Source organism: Meriones unguiculatus, chromosome X (assembly GCF_030254825.1).
Source record: "Meriones unguiculatus strain TT.TT164.6M chromosome X, Bangor_MerUng_6.1, whole genome shotgun sequence".
Classification (NCBI taxonomy): Eukaryota; Metazoa; Chordata; class Mammalia; order Rodentia; family Muridae; genus Meriones; species Meriones unguiculatus.
The window spans coordinates 126065890-126081590 of record NC_083369.1 but is presented as its reverse complement, the minus strand read 5'-3'; the positions used below and the strand labels follow the sequence as shown (position 1 = coordinate 126081590).

The following is a 15701-nucleotide window of genomic DNA, read 5'->3' as shown; positions in this document are numbered from 1 at the left end:
GATCAAAAACAAAGTGACAACACATGCTAGAAAAGATTTGGAGAAAGGGGAACCCTCCTCCATTGCTGGTGGGAATGTAAAATTGTACAACCACTTGGAAATCAATCTGGCACATTCTCAGAAAAGTAGGAATAGCACTACCTGAAGATCCAGCTATACCACTCCTAGACATATATCCAAAAAATGCTCAGGTAAACAACAAGGACAATTGCTCAAACATGTTCATAGAAGCTTTATTCGTGATAGCCAGAAACTGGAAACAGCCCAGATGTCCCTCAGTTGAGGAATAAATACAGAAATTGTGTTACATTTACACAATGGAATACTACTCAGCAATTAAAAACAAGGAAACCGTGAATATGCAGGCAAATGATGAGAACTAGAAAAGATCATCCTGAGTGTAGTATCGCAGAAGCAGAAAGACACGCAGGGCATATACCCACTTATAAGTGGATATTAGACATATAAAATAGGATAACCATACTAAAATCTGTGAACCTAAAGAAGTTAAGCAAGACAGAAGATCCTGGGTAAGTTCATCAATCCTCATTCAGAAAGACAAATGGCAATGACATCAGAAGCGGGAGAAAACAGGGAATAGGACATGGGCTTACCACAGAGTGCATCTGAAAACTCTACCCAATAGGGTACCAATGCAGATAATGAGACTCATAGCCAAAGTTTAGGCAAAGTACAGGGAATCTTATGAAAGAAGGTGGTGGAGGGGATAAAAGACCTCGACAGGACAGAAGCTCCACAAGAAGAGCAACAGAACAACAACAACAAAAAAACAAAAACAACAACAACAAAAAAAAAAACAAAAAAAAATGCGTACAGTGGACTTTTTGAGACTGATACTCCAATCCAGGCCATGCCTGGAGATAACCTAGAACCGCTGCACAGATGTAGCCCATGGCAGCTTAGTCTCCAAAGTTGGTGCCTTATAGTAAGGGAATAGGGCTGATTCTGACATGAACTCAGTGGCTTGTTCTTTGATCACCCCCTGCTGAGGGGGGATCAGCCTTACTAGGCCACGAAGGAAGGCAATGTAGCCAGTTCTGATGAGACCTGATTGGCTAGCATTAGAGGGAAGGGGAGGAGGACCACCCTTACCAGCTGACTAGAGAAGGAGCAAGGCAGGAGAAGAAGGAGGGAGAGTGGGAGTTAGAGGGGATGAGGGAGGGACCTTCAGCTGGGATACAAAGTGAATAAATTGTAACTAATAAAAAATAAATTAATAAAATAGGGCAAAACCAGAGATACAAACCAGAGATATGGGAAATAATTCAAGGAATGTTCTAGCAATGGCAAATAGTTTAGGACAGATGGAGTGTAGGGAGGAAATGACAGATGATGGAGCAGGAAAACAGATGGAAGGCAAATACTGAAGGATCTCATATTGTACATCTTGTGAAATTTGAATCCCTCTTGAAAGCCTGAGTGCTGCAAACTGTCCTAAAGAAAATAGTAGAATCATTATATCTGTTTAAGAAAACTGATGACAAGAAGAAGACAGATTAAAGGCCAGAGTCCAATACAGGGAAAGGTAGTTGGAAAGCCACTACCTCATTCTCAAGGCGCAGCAAACAATGGCTGGAGAAGATGTCTTTGAAAGATGCTTCAGAGACAAGAGCAAAGTTTGCAGCTTGACAATCAAACAAACATGGGCAGTGAGGGTGAGAAAAGTTGTGTGGGAAGTCTCTACTTTGGAACCCTAAAAGCATGGTAAGTAGATTAATTAAGGATGAGCAAAAGAGTAAACTAAAAATGAATGTCCTTGGTTCCTCCAAAGGCACTTGTGTGTGGTGTATCCTCAAGGAGATAGACTACAGGCCTTTAATGAGTGGTTCACATCCATACCCTAAGTAGGAAAACAGATAGTAGAAAATACTTAGGTTTTTGCTATGTTGCTTGGTTGAATTTTATTGTATTATTTTGGTTGGTTAGTTTAAAGATAAGGTCTCAGCTGGGCAGGGTGACTCATTCCTTTAATCCCAGTACTTGGAAGGCAGAAGCAGAGGATCTCTGAGTTGGAGTCCAGCCTGGCCTACAGAGTGAGTGTCAGGACAGCCAGGAGAAACCATGTCTCAAAATAAACAAGATAAAAAGTGGCTATCTCTTTGATCACCTCTCCTTGAGGGGGGAGCAGTCTTGCCAGGCCACAGAGGAGGACAATGCAACCAGTCCTGATCAGACCTGATAAGCTAGGGTCAGATGGAAGGGGGGAAGGAACTTCCCTATCAGTGGACTTGGAGAGGGGCAGGGAGGAGATGAGGGAGGCAAGGTGAGATGGGGAGGGAATGAGGGTGGGAGCTGCAACTGGGATATAAAATTAATAAACTGTAATTAATTTATAAAAATAAAAATTTAATTTAAAAAAAGAGAAAGAGTTAGGGTCTCATTACTCAGCCTAGGCTGCCCTCAAACTTCTGCCTTGCCTGCCTCAACCTCTTTTGGGTTGGAATTTTGGTCAATATATGGGAAAGGACAATTCAAAACATGAGAGTGAATATGTGAATGTAGAACATTCAGGGAAAAGACAAAAATGCCAAAATAAGCCAATAAACGACAAAATCCTTGGGTGGAAGGGCAAATAAAATCTCTGGAGCTCTAAAGTAGCTCTTGTGGATGGAAGAGAGGGAAGCCTTGATACATCCATGTTGCCATTCTCTTCTGTAGCTATCAGTCCACCCATGGATTACTTCCACTATAACCAGGGCATGAATGAATCAATGACAGTAACGGGGACTGTATGAGTAACAGTGTCTATGTCCAGGTCATTTAAAATAGTTTTATTTTGACTTTTGATATAAGGCCTTATACATTAGACCAGGATGTTCTAAATCTTGGGCTAATCCTATTTCTGCCTCATAAGCACTGGTATTACAAAAACACCCAATTGACCAAGAAAGAGGGATGGGTGGGAGGCACTTAAACCTTGTAAGACACTGTTATGCCACCTACACTGATATACCACCTATTTCAGAAATGGCTTTCAGCTTTGATTCTTGGGGCATATATTTGAAATGTGCTTATAACAAGGTCATCAGCCCAGAATTCTCCAAAGTCTGAAAAAATTCATGCCTGTCCTCACATCATGACATAGTCAAAACACAACCACACTAAAAAAAAATGTTTAAAATCACCACCAAGAAGTATGAATAAACTATGCAAATATAAATAAGAGTCATGCTTAAACTCAGGTCCTATTAGGTAGTAACAAACATTTTAAAACCTAAAATATCCAAAGTACTTCTGAACTAAAACATTTCAGATAAAGATCTACCTAAATTTATAGCTAGCTTAGGAAAACACCTACCAAATAAATTATCTTCATATGCCTTCAGCAATTAATATAAAAAGAAAAAACAGTTGAGGGGATTCAAGTCAGTATCTAGACCCTTATTCTACCAGTAACTAAACAAATAAACAAACGAATGAATGAACGAATGAATGAATGAATGAATGAATAAGACACTTAAGAGTTACATCCTCTGTGTACTCTGTCTAACTCTGGGGACACACTGTGCTGGAACAAGCTTGTCACTTCAGAGTATTATCGCCTGTTCTTCAAAGAACTGCACTCTATGTATAGAGACCTCAAAACTAACAGAGACTTCTTCTTGACGGTCTTACAGGCGACCCAGGCAGCTGGCATCCAGTCCTCTTACCACAGGAGGATATCACTAATGAGATGCGTTAAAAGAAATACAAGGCCAAAGCAGACACTCCCAAGAGGAATAGACAGCTGGAAATAATCAAACTCAGGGCTGAAATCAATCAATTAGAAACAAATAAAACAATTCAAAGAATCAATAAAATGAAGAGCTGAGTTTTTGAGAAAATCAACAAGATAGACAAGCCTTAGCCAAACGAACTAGAAGTCAGAGAGAAACTATCCAAACCAACAAAATCGGAAATGAAAACGGGGACATAACAACAGATACAGAGGAAATCCAAAGAAGCACTAAGTCTTACCTCAAAAGCCTATACACCACAAAATTTGAAAATCTAAATGAAATGGACAATTTTCTTGATCGATTCCACTTGCCAAAGCTGAATCATGATCAGGTAAATAAATTAAATGGTCCTGTATTCCCTAAGGAAACAGTGGCTGTCATCAAAAGTCTCCCATCCAAAAAAAAAGAAAAGAAAAGAAAAGAAAAAAGAAAAAAGCAGTCCAGGACCAGATGGTTTGGAAAGGAAGAAGTCAAAGTAGCACTATTTGAAGATGATAAGATAGTATATATGAATGACTCCAAAAAATTCTACAATGGAACTCCTACAGCTGATAAACCTCTTCATCAAAAAAGCTGGACACAAAGTTAACTCAAAAAAAAAAAAATCAGTAACCGTCTTGTATACAAAATTCAAATTGGCTAAGAAAGAAATTAGGGAAACAACACCCTACACAACAGCCATAGAGGATTTCAAGAAACTTGGCATAACTCTAACTGAGCAAGTCAAAGACTTGTTTGAAAAAAAAACTTCAAATCTCTGAAGAAGGAAATTGAAGAAGATATTAGAAGATGGAAAGATCTCCCATGCTCATGGCTTGGCAGAATTAACATGGTAAAAATAGACATCTTACCAAAAACAATCTACAGATTCAATGAAATTCCCACGAAAGTACCAACACAATTCATTACAGACCTTAAAAGAACAATTCTCAACTTCATATGGAATAAGAAGAAACTCAGAATTGGTAAAACAAACCTCTCTAATAAAATATCTTCTGGAGGTCTCTCCATTCCTGATCTCTATTTGCACTATAGAGCAACAGTAATAAAAGCTGCATGGTACTGGCATAAGAACAGAATGGCAGATAAATAAAATCGAATAGAAGACCCAGAAATAAACCCACTTATGGACCCCTGATTTCTAACAAAGATGCCAAAACAATACAATGGAAAAAAGATAGCATCTTCAACAAATGGAACTGTTCCAACTGGATGTCTACATGTAGAAAAATGCAAATAGATCCATACTTATCACCCTGCACAAAACTAAAGTGCAAGTGGATCTAAGACCTCAACATAAAACCAGACACACTAAACCTGTCAGAAGAAAAAGTGGGGAATACCCTTGAACTCATTGGCACAGGAGACAACTTCCTGAACAGAACACCACACAGGCTCTAAGATCAATAATCAATAAATGAGACCTCATCAAACTGAAAATCTTCTGTAAAGCAAAGGAAACTGTTGTTAGAGTGAAATAACAGCCTACAGATTGCGAAAAGATCATAACCAACAATAAATCTGACAGAGGGTTAATATCGAGAATATATAAAAAACTCCAGAAGTTAAACTGCAATGAATCAAGTAGTCCAATTAAAAAGTGGGGTACAGAGCTAAACAGAGAATTCTCAATAGAGGGATATCGAAAGGTAGGGAAAAACTTAAAGAACTATTCAAAGTGCTTAGTCACCAGGGAAATGCTAATCAAAACGACCCTGAGATTTCACCTTACATCCATCAAAATGGCTAATATCAAAAATGAAGTGACACCACATGCTATAGAGAATGTGGTGAAAGGCGAACCCTCCTCCACTGCTGGTGCGAATGTAAACTTGTACAACCACTTTGGGAATCAACCTGGCACATTCTCAGAAAATTAGGAATAGTGATAACTCAAGATCCAGCCATACCACTTCTAGGCAAAAAAAAAAAAAAAAAAAAAAAAAAAAAGGTCAACTAAACAACAAGGACATTTGCTCAACCATGTTCATAGCAGCTTTATTCGTGATATCCATAATCTGGAAACAACCCAGATGTCCCTCAGTTGAGGAATAAATACAGAAATTGTGCTTCATTTACACAACGGAAAACTACTCAGCAATTAAAAACAAGGAAATCATGACATTTACAAGCAAATGGTGGAAACTAGAAAAGATTATCCTGAGTGAGGTATCTCAGAAGTGAAAAACACACATGGTATATACTTACCTGTAAGTAAATAGTAGACATATAATAAAGTATAATCATACTAAAATCTGTAAACCTAAAGAAGGTAAGCAAGGAGGACCCTGGGTAAGATGCTCAATCCTCATTCAGAAAGACAAATGGCATTGACATAGGAAGAGGGTGAAACCAAAGACCAAGACAGGAGCCTACCACAGAGGGCCTCTAAAATACCCTACCCAGCAGGGTATTAAAGCATGTGCTGAGATTCATAGCCTAACTTTGGGCAGAGCGCAGGGTATCTTATGAAAGAAGATTAGAAAAACCTGGAGGGGACTGGAGCTCCACACAGAGAACAACTGAACCAAAAAATCTAGGACCACAAGTCCTTTCTGAGACTGATACTCCAACAAAGTGCCATGCATGGAGATAAACTAGAACCCCTGCAAAGCCATGGCAGCTGAGTCTCCAAGTAAGTTCCCTAATAATGAGAACAGGGGCAGTCTCTGACATGAACTCAGCAGCTGGCTCTTTGATCACCTCCCCCTTGAAGGGGGTTTGCTTTACCAGACCACACAGGAAGACAATGCAGCCAGTCCTGATGAGAACTGATAAGCTAGGGTCAAAGAGAAGGGGTGGAGGACTGCCCCTATCAGTGGACTTGGCAAGCGGCAAAGGAGGAGAAGGGGGAGGTAGGGTGAGAGTGGGAGGATATGAGGGAGGGTGTTACAGCTGGGATACAAAATGAATATATTGTATTAAATAAAAAATTAAAAAAGAAATACAAGGCCATCATAGTGGAGCATGCTTGTAAACCTAGTATTCAAGAGGCTTGGGTAGAAGGATCAGCTCATGTTAGAAGCCAACCCAAGACTATAATAGCAGTATATGTTACCAAAGATAAAATTTAAAAATAAAAACTCTGATGTTAGCAGAGACTTCCTAGATAGAACAAAAAGCAATAGCCATAATATAAAAAAGGAAAATTAAGTATGCTTTATTAAAATATCAAAAGACATGTTCAGAATCAAAAGGCAAATCACAGGTTGAAAGAAAGGGCTTTTTTCTCCCTGAAGCAAGGGAGAAAACTAGTGGCCTATGCTGTCTTTGAACTAACAGTCTTTCAACCTCCAGTCCTTGAATGATAGGAATCCAGGTGAGTACCAACAAACCCAAAAATACTGATACATATACATCTGACAAAGGGCTCACGCTCAGAATATCATCTTTCTTACCATAAAATAAGGGGAGGGTCAAAAGTGAGTAAAAATGTGGGCATGGTGCTTCCTACCTTTAATTCCAGCACTTGGGATCCTGGGGCAAAGGAATCACCAGTTGGAGGTCAACCCGAACTACATACCAAATACATGGCCAGCCTGAGCTACTGCCTTAAGAAATAAAACAAACAAACAAAGAAAAGGAACAAAAGACTTGAATAGGCACACACAAAGGATATAAAAATGTCATTGTTATCTACAGCATTCAGCATCACTACTCAATCAGAATGTTTTTTAAACCCACAAGGGTCACCTCACAATAATTAAAATAGGTACTACTGGAGGGGGCAATAGAAATTAAGAAGCTTTGGTAAGCTGTGGGGAAATCCAAACCTGCACACTACTGTTTAGTAGTAATTCTTCCAGACACCCTACTTTGTGTTTATATATACTGGAAGGACTGAAATAATCTTATGGAGCTATTTGTATTGTTATGTGTACAGCAGCATTATTCACAACAGACAAAAGGTGATGCCAGAAAAACACACATGGTGTATACTAACTTATAAGTGAATATTAGACTTACAATATAGGGTAATCATACTAAAATCTGTACACCTAAGAAAGCTAAGGAAGAAGAAGGACTCTGGGTAAGATGCTCAATCTTCATTCAGAAAGGCAAATGAGAAGAACATCGGAAGAGGGAGAAAACAGGTAACAGGACAGGGGCCTATCACAGAAGGCCTGTGAAAAACTCCACCCAGCAGGGTAACAAAACATGTGCTGAGATGCATAACCAAACTTTGGGCAGAGTGCAGGAAATCTTATGAAAGAAGGGGAAGATAGAAAGACCTGGAGGGAACAGGAGCTCCACAACGGGAGCAACAGAACCAAAAAATCTGGGCACAGGGGTCTTTTCTGAGACTGATACCCCAAACAAGGACCATGCATGGAGATAACTTATACCCCTGCACAGAAGTAGCCCAAGGCAGCTCAGTATCCAAGAGGGTTCCCCAATAATAAGACCAGGGACCATCTCTTACATGAACTCGTGGGCTTGCTCTTGGATCATCTCAACCTGAGGGGGGAGCAGCCTTATCAGTCTGAGGAGGAAGACAAAGAAGCCAGTCCTGATGAGACCTGATAGACTATGGTCAGATGGAAGGGGAGGAAGACATCCCCTATCTTTGGACTGGGGAGGGGCATAGGAGAAGAAGAGGAATGGAGGGTGGGATTGGGAAGTGAGTGGGGAGGGGGCTGTAGTTGGGATACAAAGTGAATAAACTGTAATTAATAAAATTAAATAAAAAATAAAGAAATTTAAAAAAAGTCTACAGACAAGTAATGGATGCCATATTACATACACACACAATATGTTAGCAAGAGTTACAACGTGGGCAGACCTGGGAGGCAGTATTCTAACTTAAATAAGCTATTACAAAAAGGAGGAGAAGGAAAGAGAAGGAAAAGAAAGAAGAGAAGGAGAAGAAAGAGAAGGACAAGGAAGAGGGGGAGGAGGAGAAAACAATCTAGAGCACAGTAAGATTTTACGCATGAAGCACCTACAGTGTAAAACTCATTCACAGAAACTAGAATGTTGATTGCCATGATAACATGGAGGAATAAGGCATTATAGTTTATCGTAACTTTATTTTTTAATAATTCTTGTGATGAATATTAGAAATAGTTATATAACAATGTGAATGGAATTAATGTCACTAACTATATACTGGAAAAATAGTTCAAAAATAAATTGCATAGACACTGAACTGCCACAGGTTACATATGTGGAGGGTTTCTAGTTTATCTCCATGAATGGTCCTTAGTTGGAGTATCAGTCTCAGAAAAGACCCCTTTCCCCAGATTTTTTTTGGTTCTGTTGCTCTCCTTTCGAGTTCCTATCCTCTCGAGGTCTTACTATCTCCCCCTTCTTTCATAAGTTTCCCTGAACTCTCCCCAAAGTTTGATTATAAGTCTCTTTGATCACCTCCCCCTGAGGGGGGACCAGCCTTACCAGGCCACAGAGGAAGAAGAAGAAGCCAGTTTTGATGAGACCTGATAGACTAGGGTCAGAGGGAAGGGTAGGAGGACCTCCCCCATCAGTGGACTTGGGGAAGAACATGGGTGGAGAAGCGGGAGGGAGGGTGGGATTGGGAGGAGAGGATGGAGGGAGCTACAGGGGAGATACAAAGTGAATAAACTGTAATAAATGAATAAATTAACAAAATTAATAATATTAATAAAAATAAAAAATAAATAAATTGCATGTATGTATATTTTTCATCACAATTTTAAAGTATGTATTTTTTTAAAAGAGAAAATTTTTATTTTTCTTGTTATATATATACATAAATATTTTTCTTGCATCTATTTCTGTGTACTATGTGTGTGTAGTGTCAGCAGAAGTCAGAAAAGTAGTCAGATTCCCTAGAATTGAAGTTAATATGGCTCTAAGCTGGGAATTTAACCATGGTCCACTGGAAGAGCAACAAGTGCTCTTAACAATTGAACCCTCTCTCTATCTTATTGGAATATTACTGAGCGTATTCATTTTAAAAATTTTTGTTAGCTTACCATCAAGGAAAGGACTCTCTGTTTAACTCAATTACTGCCTCATGTAAAATGTCTAATTTTTCTGACAAAAATATCCATTGTCGAGCTAAAGTATGTATTTTTAAACCTACAAAAATACTTCTGTGCTCTCATCAAAAATAGGTAAATTTCAAATAAAAAAATGATGTGTGACTATAGTCTCTTGCTTGGAGAACTGAGGATCACTTTAGCACAGGTATTATATAGAACAGCCTCATCAACAAAGAATATAGTGAGAGCATGCCTCAAAAAAAGTATCATTTAAAATGTAGAGATGAACCAGAATTCTTATACACCACTCGTACAATTTAAATTGATACAACCATTTTTGGAAAACTGCTGGCAATGTCTACTAAAGCTTAACGCTATGTATGAGTACCACAGTATTTCCTATGAGTATGTTTGGAGAACTGAGTGAAAATGTACACCAAAGGACACAAGCAAGAATCTTCAAAGATGCTTTATTTATTTTAGCCAAATATTGGATACTATCCAAAGATGTAACAGGAAACAAGTAAATTATCACTCAGTCTATTCAAGTGAACTACTGATCCTATAACCTCTGACAGAAAATATACACCAGAGAATTCCTATTGTGTGATATTATTTATATGGATCTTAAAACCAGATCAAAGCCAGAGACTATGTTTTGTTGCTGTGGTTTTAATGGAAATTTAGTTTACCTTCATGATGGAGTTCAGATGAATATTAAACCAGGTAAGAACACTTCTCAAGTGCTGGAAATGTGCTGGCCTTGATCTGTCACAGGCTGCATATTCACAGAAAATGTTAGGTGAGCAGTATACTTTGGATTAATGCACTTCATATTTATATTGCATGTTTGTTATACCTCAAAGGTAAATTATATATGAAGTGCCTCAGGTCTTTTGGTTGTGAATCTCTCATTCAAAAGTTAACAAATTGCAACCTTGCACATTTTTTTTCTGACTTAGAAGTTTGGATCCTATTTTACCCAGACTTCCCAATTTCCTAATACACCTGATGAATCTGAAGCCTCCCTCGGAGAAAGCTTGCTGTTCTTCTGTTCTCTGTTTGTCAGTGTTCCTTTCCTAAAACCACTCCTTATCTATTGATTTCTTTTTGTAATAACCTGTTTTTATTTAATTTAGTCTATACTTGAAATCAACACTTACTATTTTCTTTCTAGTGGTCAAATGTTCAACTTGACATTGATTATCTTTTGGGGTTTGATTTTGATTTTGTTTTTTGAGACAGGGTTTCTCTCCGCAGCCCTGGCTGCCCTGGAACTTGCTCTATAGACCAAGCTGACCTTGAACTCACAAAGATACACCTGTTTCTGTCTCCTGAGAGTGCCGGGATTAAGGGTGTGTGCCACCACTGCCAGACTCTACTAGTTGTTTTGTTTGAGACAGGGTTCAATACATCCACAGATTCCACCTGCTACTGCTTCCTAAGAGCTAAGATTAAAAGCATACACCACCATGACAGCCATGATCTTTTTAATTTTCAAAAACATCATGGAATTTTGTTTTAGATTCTTGTTAGCTCATGCCCAGCCTCCACAACTACAAGGGCAGAATGTCAAAAATCACAATATAAGACTGGCTATGGTCAGTCTTAGAACACTTTCTTAGTATGTACTCAAGGCCCTGGATTCCATTCCCAGAAGATCCCCATCCCCTCCCCCAAAGTGTGTGTGTGTGTGTGTGTGTGTGTGAGAGAGAGAGAGAGAGAGAGAGAGAGAGAGAGAGAGAGAGAGAGAGAGAGAGGTGTGTTAAGGTGTTATCAAACTTGAGAATGGTCACACCTGTGCTAAGTCAGGTCTTGCCACCTACTCTCAAAAAGCCAATTTAAAAGAGCCAAATTAAAAGTTGAAACCTGAAAAGGGAAAATGTATTCAATGTGGCCACAATGGGAAGAGAGACAAAGAGATCAAGTATCCTCCAAGCCATTCAGGATTCTGATGTGAGATCAAGGTTTAAATATAGGTCCAAGGATTTACGTATCTAAGCAGTCCTGGTCGAGGTATGGTTTCACCTACTAATGACACATCATAATCTGGACTGTAAGTTGTTCTGATAAGTTGTTAAAATTTTGTGAAACCTCTTTTCCAGAAATAAGCTCCCCCTCTTGCTGATGGCTTTTCCTTCTTCCACAATGAAATTTCTGGAGTTCTCATTTCCTTGGGGTTCATTGTTTTGATTGTCTCATAATCAGATTGAGACACACTTGTCTCTCTAGAATATTTTAAATTCTGACAGGCAGGTTACAGTGTAATCATACTGCAGTATTTGTTAAATGTACTATCAATTACCTATCCTTTACTCCCACTATTTATCCACTCTAAGAAGAGAAATATTCATTCTTTTTATAAAGGGTTATTTTACTGCCTAACTCTAAATATTCAGTTAACAAAAGTAACACCAGCTTTTCTTTTAGAAAAGAAAAAAAAATAGTAATGTCTTCCCTCACCTCCCCTGGCTCCTGCCATTAGTAAAAATGGCAATATTAAAGAGCTTAGTATGCAAAATCATATTATTACATCATAATAATAATGAGTCAAATCCTTTTGCTGTCACAATTTTACAACCTGTTTGCCTCTACATTGCATTTAACATGTCTGTATTTTAGTCAAATGGGCAAATTGTTGGGCTAGAAAAGCAGCAAGGTAATAACTGCAAAACAATGAGAAGGTATTAAACAGAGAAAGGCTAGTGTAATAGAAACTACCTGGGCCAGGATAAGTGGTAGAGAGCTAGCCTAGCATGCACAAAGCCCCAACGTAAACCAGTAGTGGTTGCACTCACCTATAATGTCAGCAGGAAGGGAAGCAGAGGCAGAGGCAGAGACAGGTGGGTCAGAAGTACAAGGAAACCTCTAGGAGCAGCCATATTCTAATCAATGTGATATGGAATTAAGAGCAGCAATTCTTATATTAGCTCAACAAGACAAATCAGAAATACAACTTAAAACAATTTTTTTGGAGCAGCTGGCAGATTTAGAGTTACAGAAAAATGTTTTTAAAAGAAAGGATCAGACCACTTCTTAAAATATACCATGTGGACATAGTGGAAAAACACTTCTCTTTTAGAACAGTAAACTGAAGTAATCTGGCATGCTGCATATTTTTATTCAAACACACTATATGAAAGAAATGATCAATTTTGCTTTCTTCTCTGAGATGGCCTCAAATGTGTTTTAGTTCATAAATTTATAGAAATGCCAAAATACGTACCAGAAAAGCAAACTGGTTAGCACTACTGGACTGGAATAAGTATACAGCCAGATTAATTTTCCTACATACCTGTGGTTTTTTGGATTCCTGTGTTTCCTTACTCATGTACATTTAACTACTCTATTTTTCAGAAACCACTTCTGGAAGCTTTTGGCTTCAACACTGCCACCTGTAGACATAAAAGAGAAATAAATCATGTATCAGCAATGCATCTTTCCTAGGCATCTAACAGAAGAAATGGGACGTGACAAAATATTTGTTCCAAAAGACCAAAGTATTCTTTCTCCCGAAGCAACACATCTAAGGCATCTCCTTCCACAATGGTTTAATAAAGTAGTTGCCTAGAAACCGAAACATACCTAAATCTCAAATCATCAACCAAATGGCTTTCTCATCAGTTCATTGAGAGACAGAGAGAGAGAGAGAGAGAGAGAGAGAGAGAGAGAGAGAGAGAGAGAGAGAGAGAGAAATGGGAGTTGTGCTAATCCTAGCACTCCAGAAGGTTGAGAAGGAAAATGACTATGCATTTGAGACCATCCTGGGCTACCTACTGGGTTCCAAGGTAGCTCAGAAGGAAAGGAAGAGAAGAGGGAGTAGGGGGTGAAAGGGAAAGAACAAGGGAGAGGGGGCGGGGGAGGAGAGACAGAGAGACAGAAAGAGAGAGTGAGAGAGGGAGGGAGAGAGAGAGAACACTAGCATAACTAACAGCCATTTCGAGACCTATCATTTAAAATTAGGAGACAACTTCCCCAGTATGATAATCTGGGGATAAAGAATTCCATAAATTAACTAGATAAAATGAAATAAGGGACTCATGCTAAGGTTACTTTATCACAAGGTTGTGTCTATTTAAAGATTTTAATTCCAATCTGAACAGAGCTTAGTTCAATCTAAACAGATTTTTTGTGGGTTATTTTCATCATAGTGCTCTGCTCAGAACACAAATCCTAAAAGATATTCTCCACATCTTAATGATTAAAATACAGGTAGATCTTTTTCCAAGGAGGAGAAGGAGGAGGAGGAGGAGGAGGAGGAGGAGGAGGAGAAGAAGAAGCAACAGAGAAATAAAATATACATACGTAATTACCAGAGTCCAAGCTGCCATAATATAAAAGAATGGTTTGTGTGGGAGGGGAATGTAAAGAAAACCTTGGAATTCTGGAGTTAATTGAAAATATGAGGAAGCATCTTTTCCAGTTGCTGGGTTGCAGCTTCACAGAGCTGCACCTCCTTCCACCGCCCCCGTTTTAGCAGGACAAGTGCCCCACCTGCTCCTCCTTGGCTCCAATGTGTTAAGCCGAAGTCACAAGAAGCACTTCCTAGCCGACCCCTTTTGAGACAGCAGAAGACCCCATCAAATCAGCCTGGCTCGCTACCTGGTCAAGCCCTTGCTTCTTTGCCCACCAGAGACGCACCTTACTAATCAATAATTTACTTTAAAGCCCAAAAGCTTGTTATGTTTTACGGAACTGCGCAGATACTGGAATACCAAGTCTCCTTGAGACACTCGCCTCGCCTCCTCCTTTCTAGGAGGTATACACGGTGGGGGGGGGGGGGGAGAAAGAGAGCTAGAGAGCAAAAACCTCCCTTTCTTTCCCAAGCCCTGTCGTGCGCTGCGTTATCTCAAAGAAGGTCTGTGAGTACCCACCAAGGACCAATACTGCTCCCACGTGCCTCCAAGAAGCCCTCAAGCAAACGTGCAAGAGCTCCCAAGGATTGTGCGCTCAGCCAGCCCTCAGACGAAAGTTCTGCACACCCATCGCCCCAGTCACCTTTCCCCCACCCCACCGCCACCCCAGCTCGGACAGCAAGAGGCACACAATACTCTAGCAACTCCAGCCTTCCCAGCACATTCACTGGCTGATCATGCCAACACTTTCTCCTCACCCAGTTCCTCTATTCCCAGCGGGCTGAGAGCAGGGGGCATCCTGGTGGCTGTTGGGTGGGGATCAGGAAGGCTGGGATTTCAGGCAACCACCACCTAGATGGCTAGTGGGTAAGTGGGTCGCAGTTCCTAGAAGCAGCATGGGTGCTAAGCTCCTCCAAATGAGAGGAGGTGAGGACGGCCCCCAGGAGACTAAAAGGAGCAAATCTTACCAGAGATAGTCCTGCAGCTCTCCGGTACCTAGCCGGAGCGCGCTTCCAAGCGCCCACCCTACCGGGGCCAGCACCCTCTTCTTGCATTGGGACCTAGCCGGCCCTTTACCTGATGACCACAGTAGCCCTGCTTCCCAGGCAGCGGCGACCCCAGAAGTGGGCAAGACGCTACTGTTGCTCGGGGAACCCACCTGAACGCAGGATGCACCCTCGGATGCGCTGTCTTCAGCAGCCTGAATAGGCGACAACGGACAGACCACGGGACCCCAACAGGTGGCCTCGCTCCCTCAGAGAAGCCGGCAAAGCTTCCCTAGAGCCTGGAGGACAAGCCGCTCACCTAGCCCGCAGGTTTTGTTACTGGATAGCGCGACTAACCCAACCCACCAACCTAAGTCTTATCCCCGCCCCTTTCCCGCCACCAGAGCTATGCTCCGCCTCTCCCCCTCCGCCCCCCCTTCCCCGGCAGCGTACCCGTTGCTGCTGGGGCCCAGCCCAGGGAATGATCCTTGTGTGGCAGTTTCTGGGTCCCAGGCGTCCTGCAGAACTAGGGCCTGCCCTGGGATCTGCCTAGACCACCACCCTGCCCTCCTAACCCTCCCACGCTTATCTGGACACTAAGGTTGTGGGCACCACCGCTTGCTCTGCCTTGTTCTTCCGCTGTCTTTTCACACCACC

General features: G+C 40.6%; 1 long non-coding RNA gene across 3 annotated transcripts in view; it reads right to left on the bottom strand.

Annotated features, from left to right (window-relative positions):
• Positions 1-15368, bottom strand: part of LOC110541143 (uncharacterized) — a 110796-nt gene extending 95428 nt beyond the window's left edge. For all 3 annotated transcript variants that reach the window (XR_009588357.1, XR_009588358.1, XR_009588360.1), the window contains exons 1-2: positions 15218-15368; positions 12999-13098 (exon numbers count right to left, since the gene is read on the bottom strand). This is a non-coding gene — a long non-coding RNA (uncharacterized LOC110541143). The remainder of the gene's footprint in view (positions 1-12998; positions 13099-15217) is intronic.
• Positions 15369-15701: the final 333 nt, after the last annotated feature.